Source organism: Orcinus orca, chromosome 19 (assembly GCF_937001465.1).
Source record: "Orcinus orca chromosome 19, mOrcOrc1.1, whole genome shotgun sequence".
Classification (NCBI taxonomy): domain Eukaryota; kingdom Metazoa; phylum Chordata; class Mammalia; order Artiodactyla; family Delphinidae; genus Orcinus; species Orcinus orca.
The window spans coordinates 35,962,509-35,971,545 of record NC_064577.1 but is presented as its reverse complement, the minus strand read 5'-3'; the positions used below and the strand labels follow the sequence as shown (position 1 = coordinate 35,971,545).

The 9,037-nt window shown below is 48.7% G+C and overlaps 2 non-coding genes across 2 annotated transcripts; one reads left to right on the top strand and one right to left on the bottom strand.

Moving 5' to 3' along the window:
• Positions 1-880: 880 nt before the first annotated feature.
• TRNAE-UUC (transfer RNA glutamic acid (anticodon UUC)) lies at positions 881-952 on the bottom strand. Its single transcript has one exon. It is a non-coding gene; the product is annotated as a tRNA-Glu (tRNA).
• Positions 953-8,032: 7,080 nt separating this feature from the next.
• TRNAD-GUC (transfer RNA aspartic acid (anticodon GUC)) lies at positions 8,033-8,105 on the top strand. The gene has a single exon. It is a non-coding gene; the product is annotated as a tRNA-Asp (tRNA).
• The last annotated feature ends 932 nt before the right edge of the window (positions 8,106-9,037 follow it).

Genomic DNA, 9,037 nt, shown 5'->3' with positions numbered 1-9,037 from the left:
ACACTGCTGTGCAGCTATCACCACCACCACCCCTCTCCAGAACCACCGTCCCTCACCTTCATCCCGAACTGAAACCCCTCTCTTTTCAGCACTGACTCCCCCTCCCTCCAGCCCCTGGCAGCCACTGTTCTACTTTCTGTTTCTCAGCTGGACTGCTCTAGGGACCTCACACGAGTGGAATCACACGGTATTTGTCTTTTTGTGACTGGCTTATTTCACTGGGCATGATGTCCTCAAGGCTCATCCATGTCATAGCATGTGTTAGAATTTCCTTCCTGGGGGCTTCCCTGGTGGCGCAGTGGTTAAGAATCTGCCTGCCAGTGCAGGGGACACGGGTTCGAGCCCTGGTCCGGGAAGATCCCACATGCCGCGGAGCAGCTAAGCCCATGCGCCACAACTACTGAGCTTGCGCTCTAGAGCCCGCGAGCCACAACTACTGACGCCTGTGTGCCTAGAGCCCGTGCTCCGCAACAAGAGAAGCCACTGCAATGAGAAGCCCGCGCACCACAACGAACAGTAGCCCCCGCTCATCGCAACTAGAGAAAGCCCGCGTGCAGCAACGAAGACCCAACGCAGCCAAAAATAAATAAATTTATGAAAAAAAAATTTCCTTCCTTTTTAAGGCTGAATAACACCACCTTGTACGAATACACTCCATTTTGTTTATCCATTTATCAGTCAACAGACACGTGGGATGCTTCCTCCTTTTGGCTCTTGTGAAAAATTCTGCTGTGATCATGGGTGTACAAACATGCCTTTGAGTCCCTGCTTTGAGGCGACTCAAACTCTCTGAGGCAAATATCCAGAATTGGAATTGCTGGATCATATGGTAGTTCTACGTTGAATTTTTTTTTTTTTCTTTTGGCTTGCAGGATCTTAGTTCCCCGACCAGGGATTGAACCTGGGCCACGGCAGTGAAAGTGCCAAGTCCTAACCACTGGACCACCAGGGAAGTCCCTCTCCAGTCTCTCTTCTGATGTGTGGTTTCTGCACTCCTGGGAGCCTTTGATGAATGAGACAGTTCCAGGATGAGTTGCCCTCTGAACCCCTGCAGGAAGCTTGTCAACATCACAGAGCTGGGTCTTCCTTGTATTTGACGTGCCCTGCCACCAAAAACATCTTCTTAACAACTAAGAACTATCGTGTTCTCAGATCTTTTCACATCGGCCACCTCGCCTAGCAATTTAAAAAACCTACCCTGGCAGAGTAGCTTTGTACCAATAGGCAAAAAGTATCAAAGCTGGGAGCAGAGGTGGGTGCTGGGCTCACCCACAAGCAGAGGTTTTGCTCCCACAGCTCCACCCCTCATAACTACCACTGAAACTCCTGGCTCAGCAAAAACACAAATTAGATCACGTCAGGGACCAACAGGACAGTCAAGGCCACGAAAGCTGAAGGTCTGCTGGCTTTGAAGTGACCCCTCTTGGTACGTTTGTGCCTTGATTTCTTCATAGAAGTTCTTTTGAAATATTCCTGTCATACTGCTGGTCAAACAAAGCCAACGTAGAACGCTGGGTGGGGACGTCACGGCAAGGCTTTGAGGGGCCCTTGTGACTTTACGGTTTGGATAGCATCTGTCGTAGACACAAATTAGGGTGCGTGTCTCATTCATCTTTTCCCCAGGAGTTATGTCTGGACTTATCTTTTTTTAAGGGGAAGCCCTCCTTTCTCTATTTTTGACAGGTTTTCTGGGGCACTTCTGTCTTCCCACTTCATCCCACCTTCCTGGTCAAATGATTTCCAAGGTTGGCATAATGGTACCCAACCTTCAGGTCTTCCCTTGATTTTGTTTTGTTTTTTTGTGGTACACGGGCCTCTCACTGTTGTGGCCTCTCCCGTTGCGGAGCACAGGCTCCGGATGCGCAGGCTCAGCGGCCATGGCTCACGGGCCCAGCCTCTCCGCGGCCTGTGAGATCTTCCCGGACTGGGGCATGAACCCGCATCCCCTGCATCGGCAGGCGGACTCTCAACCACTGCGCCACCAGGGAAGCCCCGACAACAGCATTTTAATTCTTAGTTGTTGAAAGCCAAACTGCAGAGCAATGAGGAAAATATGAATACAAATGTGTACGTAGTTCACCGCAGATTGCCGTGCCTGACGCACTGCTCCTTCACAGTTCAGACTTTGGTTTTTTTTAATAAAGAAATGAATACATTTTATTAGAACTTGTTATAAATATTTTTTATTCTCAGAGCTGAAATGCTAAGCCATCATTTAAATTTTATCTCCATTTTTTAATTAGTTATCTATTCTATACATATTAGTGTATATATATATGTCAATCCCAATCTCAGACTTTGTTTTGTCAGAGATAGCATCTCGCTGCACTTGGGCACTCCTCGGTCCAGGGGAGTAAAGAGAGAACCGCCCGGAAAGAGATTGTGGGTGCTTGAGGCCATGTGGCAGGAGCCCCGACAGAGGCCCCCAGCAGCTCACTTGGCATCAGGTCCCATAACCACTAATCAGAGCTGGGTCTGTAATAACCTGGAGCGGGGGGTGGGGGGGAGGCCTGTGAGACCTCCCTGCTGGCTAAGCACATCCTGCCTTTGGAGATGGGGGCACAAAGAGCGAAAGGGCCCAGGAAGTGGGCTTGAGCCTGGACTCCCTGTGGATCTCACTGACCAGTCCCCTGTCCGAGGGCTCTAGACCCAGTAGTCACCATCACTATTTCTGACTCTCCTAAAATACAGGGCACCCAGTTAAATTAAAAATGTCAGATAAATAATTTTTAGTATGTCTCAAATACTGTGCATTGCAAGAGTTACATACTGCGTGTGTATAGACGTACATATGTATACGTATGTATGTGTATATGTTGGTTTTTTAAGCTCTCCGGGTGATTCCAATGTGCACAGTGCTGAGAACCAGCAGTTAGGGTGGAAGAGCAGACAGCTGGGTGAGAACTCACAGGAACCTGGGGGCCGGCACGGAGGTGTGGACCGCTTTGGTGTTGGGGATGACAGGGGTTAGAGGGCAGAGGGCACAGAGGGCACACGAGGGGCAGTAGATACCTGCAAACCCCCGACACTCAGTGTGCGGGAGGGAAACACTGTGGTGGTGGGGGGTCCATCTTCAGAAGGGAGGGTGTTGTCTTTCATGTTACAAACAGTGTTATACTCCCCCTGGATGCCGAAGCCTGATTGAAGCCGGGCTGTGAAGCCCCCGAAGCTCTTTCCACTAGGGCAGGGTTCCCATTCTGGACAGCAGAGCAGAACCACCTATGCAGCTTTTCGCAGTGCAGCTTCTGGGTCCACCCCAGAACCGTCCAACTGTAACCCCGTGTGCCCGCTTTAAAAGCTATACAGGAGGGAGGGAGACGCAAGAGGGAAGAGATATGGGAACATCTGTATATGTATAACTGATATATATACTGATATACATATACATATGTATATTCACTTTGTTATAAAGCAGAAACTAATACACCATTGTAAAGCAATTATACCCCAATAAAGATATTAAAATAAATAAACAAATAAATAAATAAGAGGGGAAAAAAAAGCTATACAGGGACTTCCCTGGTGGTCCAGTGGTTAAGACGCGGCGCTTCCAATGCAGGGGGTGTGGGTTCGATCCCTGGTCGGGAAACTGAGATCCCACATGCTGTGTGGTATAGCAAAAAAAAAAAAGGCTACAGACAGTTCTGTTGCATCATTTGGGCCAGTACCCCCTCCTCAACTCCCCTCTCCTCCTCTACCCATTTTGTGGCTTCTGAGCAAATCACTTTTCACGTCTGTTTATATCCTTCCCTTCTCTGCTAAGTTTCTGGTGCCTTCCCCTTTGAACCACCAAGAACAGGTACAATAAATGTTAATTAGACTTAAGCCAGTGGCTCGGTTTTATGAGAGACATGTTTCACAGCAAATGTTCTCAATCTTTAGCTTATATCAGCATCCCTGGAGGGCCCCAGCCCCAGAGCTTTTCTCCGGGGTGAGGCTTGAGAATTTGCAGTCCTGACAAGTTCCCAGGTGATGCTGCTGGTTCTGGTCCTGGGACCACACTGTTTTTGTAAGAATGGAAAGGTGTTCTCAATTTAAATAAAGTCAAGGTAATCACAACTACAAGTAGAAACTAGAGATTTGGAGGAGAAATGCTGGCCAGGGCCATGGAAGGCCAGTGCTTCCTAGAGCAGGCAGTAGGCTCACTGGCCTGTAGACTGAATGACGGAGATTGCGGGGTCAGTCTAGCAGAGTGGAGTTACAAGGAACCGTGCATGAATCTCTGCTCAGCCCATGCTGGCTGTGTGACCTTGGGCAAGTTGCTTAACTTCTCTGAGCTTCAGTTTGCTCACCTGTAAAATGGGGTCGTGCTTCTTATGTATGCATACTACGCATGGTAATTGAGTAGGCATTCAGCAGCAAGAGATTCAAGTCCAGGCCTTTGGGATCTCACAACCAAGCTCTAAGGCCCTCTCGCCCACCTCACAGCCCCCTTCAAAGGCTTTTATAAGGATTCACAAAACATTGGGTCAGAGCCTGGCACGGTGAGCACTCAACCAAGATTGTGGTGGTGGTTACAGCTGGCGCCTGGACACGTACTTTTCTCTGTCCTTATAGGCTATGCTCAAGGACAGCCTAGTGCGTGGCTTGACTACTGCATGGGTCTACAGAGTGTCAGATCCCAAGATCACCCCCATACAGGGAGGGGCCCGACATATGATGTTATGTTATACAGGTTACGTTTAGTCCTCGAGTGAGAAAAGTTTGTGAATATGTATTACTTAGAAACCTACTGGCTCATGAAGGACTTGAGCTGTTTATAAAGCCAGGCCCCCTGGTCTTCTTTTTGGAGCCCAGCCCCCTCTCATGGGGAGCCACCCTGCAGAGTGGGAAGGAGGAGCCAGTAGCCGTGGCAGGTGACCTGCTGAACCAAGATGCTGGGGTGCCAGGAGGAACAGTGACTGCACATGACGCCATCTAGTGCCCACAGTGAGCAAGTGTCCTGCCACCCAGTCTAAAATGTCTGACCATTAGGTCAGCTGTCGGTGATATTCCTCTACAATCACAGGGAGGTCTGAAATGAGCTGGGATCCTGAGAGAATATTTTTAAAGGGGGTGATCTATGTAGATGCAGCAAGTTTACCCATAAACATCAAACAGCCAAAGAGCTGAGGGAGGGCAAGCCTGAGAGGGTCTCTCATAGAAGGGAGAGAACCTTCTCTCTGGAAAGCATGGATGTCAGGGTAGCCAGCTGCCCTTTTCTTCCTTTAACCGTAACTACAAGAGGGAGAATAAACTGAGATGCTTTACTAGGAACTCAGATGGGAAACTGGACGCTTTCCTTAGGAAATATGCCAAAGACAGCTCCTTGGCTTGTTAGAGAGAGCAAAGGCAAAAATCCAAGAGACATACTCTTGTTTTTTTACTGTGAGGCTGTTTTCTTTTGGGGACTGAGTATTAGCTTAAGAAATATTTGAGTATAGTCAAAGATCACTTTTAAAAAATCCATTAGAGGGCTTCCCTGGTGGCGCAGTGGTTGAGAGTCCGCCTGCCCATGCAGGGGACACGGGTTCGTGCCCTGGTCCGGGAGGATCCCACATGCTGTGGAGTGGCTGCGCCCGTGAGCCATGGCCGCTGAGCCTGCGTGTCCGGAGCCTGTGCTCTGCAACGGGAGAGGCCACAGCAGTGAGAGGCCCGCGTACCGCAAAAAAAAAAAGAAAAAGAAAAATCAATTAGAGCACAGGGAACTATATTCAATATTTTGTAATAACCTATTAGGGAAAACAATCTGATAAAGAATATATATATGTATATATACATAAATATGTATATATACAAATATATACATATATATATATAAAACTGAATCACTGTGATGTACACCTGAAACAAAAAAGATATTGTAATTCAACTATACTTCAATTAAAAATTTTTTAGTTAAAAAAATCAATTAGATATTACCAGGTGTTTATGGTTTTTAACCATTAGAGTATGTGTCCAGGGTCAGGGGTGACAGCCATGGGGTCTGGGCCCAGTGGCAGCAATGGGACCTTGTTGGGCTAGTTCAGGGGCTTGAACCTGGCCTCCCTTTCCCCCAGCTCTGGGTAAGCTCTGCAGCTGTAATGAGGCCACCCAGCCACAGTCAGGTGCTGTCACAACAGAGAACCACCTCAGTTCCTCTTGTAAATAAAAGGGCTTCAGGCATTGGTGAGGTCAAGGGCCCAGCAACCTCCTGGGGCTTCTGAGCCACTTCCCATAATGATCCAATCAGAACCGGAGGGTGAGTTAATCCACCCACGTGCAGAGTCCTGGGTCTCCTCAGGTATAAGCTGCTGGGTTCCCACCAGCTCCTGAACTTTCACCCATTTTCAGATCAGTGCTCCCCTTCCCTCAAAGTCTCCCCGTTAGCACCCTGAAACGTGTTTTACTGGAGAGAAATTTGCCCACATCCCTCACCCCTGCACAGACCCTCCCTTTGTTTTCTTGCCCTGACTGGAGCTGGGCCCCCTGTGAGGATGCCTCTTCCCCCATTCCTCGTATCTCGGGGCTGGGCGGGCATTGGGTACTGGCTGGCCCCACATGGCTTCAGCGTTCTGGAAGCAAGCCCTCCCTCATGTGCCAGTTCTGCATCTCAAGGCCATTTCCCCTACCTGGAGTTCATAGCCGTTCCTCCTACCTGGGGTTCATGGAGGACATTGGCTCTTCCTGTTTCCCCCTACCTCCCCCACCCCTGACTCCTGCTGTCACCCTGGGCAACCACTGTGTCTACCAGAAGGCCCACCTGAGCGCCAACATCTGCTCCATTCCTCAACTACAAGTCTTTACCTCCATCCTACCACCCACCCCTTCAGTCACATCTTACTTTGTCACCATGCAATACTGCTTCCCTCCATATTCTTCATCTCCAGAATCTTCTCCGACTGCATCCCTGTCTTCCTCCATCAGTCTGGACCCCAAGGCCAACCACTCTTCCATCCACGCCCCCAGTGTCCCCTCTTTGCTCCTGCTGTGCCCCTATGGTATCCCCCATCCCCAAACAGACAAGGTTTCCTCCGCAGGCTGCAGCTCTAGCCAAGGTTGCCTCCACCTACAGTTATGCATGAGTGAGATGTAGCTAAGGAGGGCAGATTTACCCAATGGAACCAGAGAGAGGCTTCAACTTGGAGACTCAGGGAAGGAGGGTGGAGGTTGGGAGTGACATGTGGGAACTGGATTTAACTAGAAGTTGGTTCATAGAACATTTGACCCTTCCTCCCTACCCCTGATGTAGAGGGGCAGACAGCAGTAGCCAATCCCGAGGCCAACGATCAGAAGATTCTTCTCCAAAGACACTTAAGAACCCCAGAGCAAAGACCTCTGCAAACTGGCATTTAAGGGTTCCCATACGGTTACCTAAAAACAGAGCTCATCAGTTGACAAGGTCTACCCACCAACATGGGGCCTCAATCACTTTTTCATGGCCTCATTTTTAAGTGTGTGTAACCTATCAAGGATCACCAGACATTTAAGAAAATCTGCAACTTGGGAAAGATCAAGATAAACAAAAATGATCTCAAAGGATACAGAGATAATACAGGGAACTGAAAAACACACAAAAAAAGTCTACTTGTTTTACTCAAATACTAATTTCCCCGTAAGAATGGGACAGGGATCAAGAACCCTTGGAGATTAAAAAAATGATTGCTGAGGGACTTCCCTGGTGGTTAAGAATCCACCTGCCAATGCAGGGGACACGGGTTCGAGCCCTGGTCGGGGAAGATCCCACATGCCGCAGAGCACCTAAGCCCGCACGCCACAACTACTGAGCCCGCATGCCACAACTACTGAGCCCGTGCTCTACGGCCCATGAGCCACAACTACTGAGCCTGTGTGCCACAACTACTGAAGCCCGTGTGCCTAGATCCCGTGCTCTGTAACGAGAAGCCACCGCAATGAGAAGCCCTTGCACTGCAACAGAGTAGCCCCCGCTTGCCGCAACTAGAGAAAGCCCACATGCAGCAACAAAGACCCAACGCAGCCAAAAATAAATAAATAAATAAATAAATAAATAGATTAAAACTCTTATTAAAAAAAAAAAGATGGCTGAGGGATTTCCCTGGTGGTCCAGTGGTTAGGACTCGGTGCTGTCACTGCCGTGGCCCTGGGTTCAATCCCTGGTCGGGGAACGCAGATCCCGCCATCTGGGGGGATCGTTAAAAAAAAAAAAGGATTGTTGAAACTAACAAAAGCATCACAGAAAACTTGGAAAATTTCCAAGAGGCACAAAAAACAACAAATGGAATATAAGAAATAAAAGATAAGTGACATGGAGGGTTAAACCCAGAGTCCCAACATTCTACTGTTAAAAGTTCCAGAAAATAAAAAGAGAAAACGGAGGGGAGATGACTGTTTAAAAAATACAGAAGCACGTTTTTCTTAGGGGAAGCACGCAAGCCTTTAGGTTAAAAGGGCTCCCCCCGTGCCCCGCACCCAGACTTCAGTGCAAACAAGCATCAGGAGACCATCGCAAAGGTTTCCATGGATCACACTCTGCTGACACGGCAGGGGGCGGGGGGTGGGTCCTGGGGGGTCCCTGACCGAGGCCTCGGCCTCATTCTTTCAAACCAGATGAGCCGGCACTCTGCCCCTGCTGCAGTAAGACAACTCACCCCGCTGTGGAACTGGATGACCAGCTACCTCTCAGTCCCCGGCACTGGCTTGTGGAAACCAGGATTTTTTAAAAAAGTATATTCAATATCATTCAAATTGGAATTTTAAAACTGATAGATATTCATTTTTAACAGGTGAAAGTCACACCACAGCATTAACGATGATCATCTTGTGAAACTTCTTTCTATAATAAGCATCACCGGGAGGTTAAAGAATGCAGAGGCCCTGGCTTGCTGAAGCAGGATAGGGCCTGGGCATGTGTATGTTTACCAAGTCCCTCAGACCATGGCTCTGATACCGTCAAAGTTTGAAAACCACCGGCTTCGCTAAAAACGTTTGAACAATTGAAAAACGGCACTGGGCTTTGTCAAGATCTGGTTACAGCAAATCCGACATAAGAGGGCTTCCTTTTCAGCCAACACTTTCTCCACTCTCTGCCTGCCCTCCC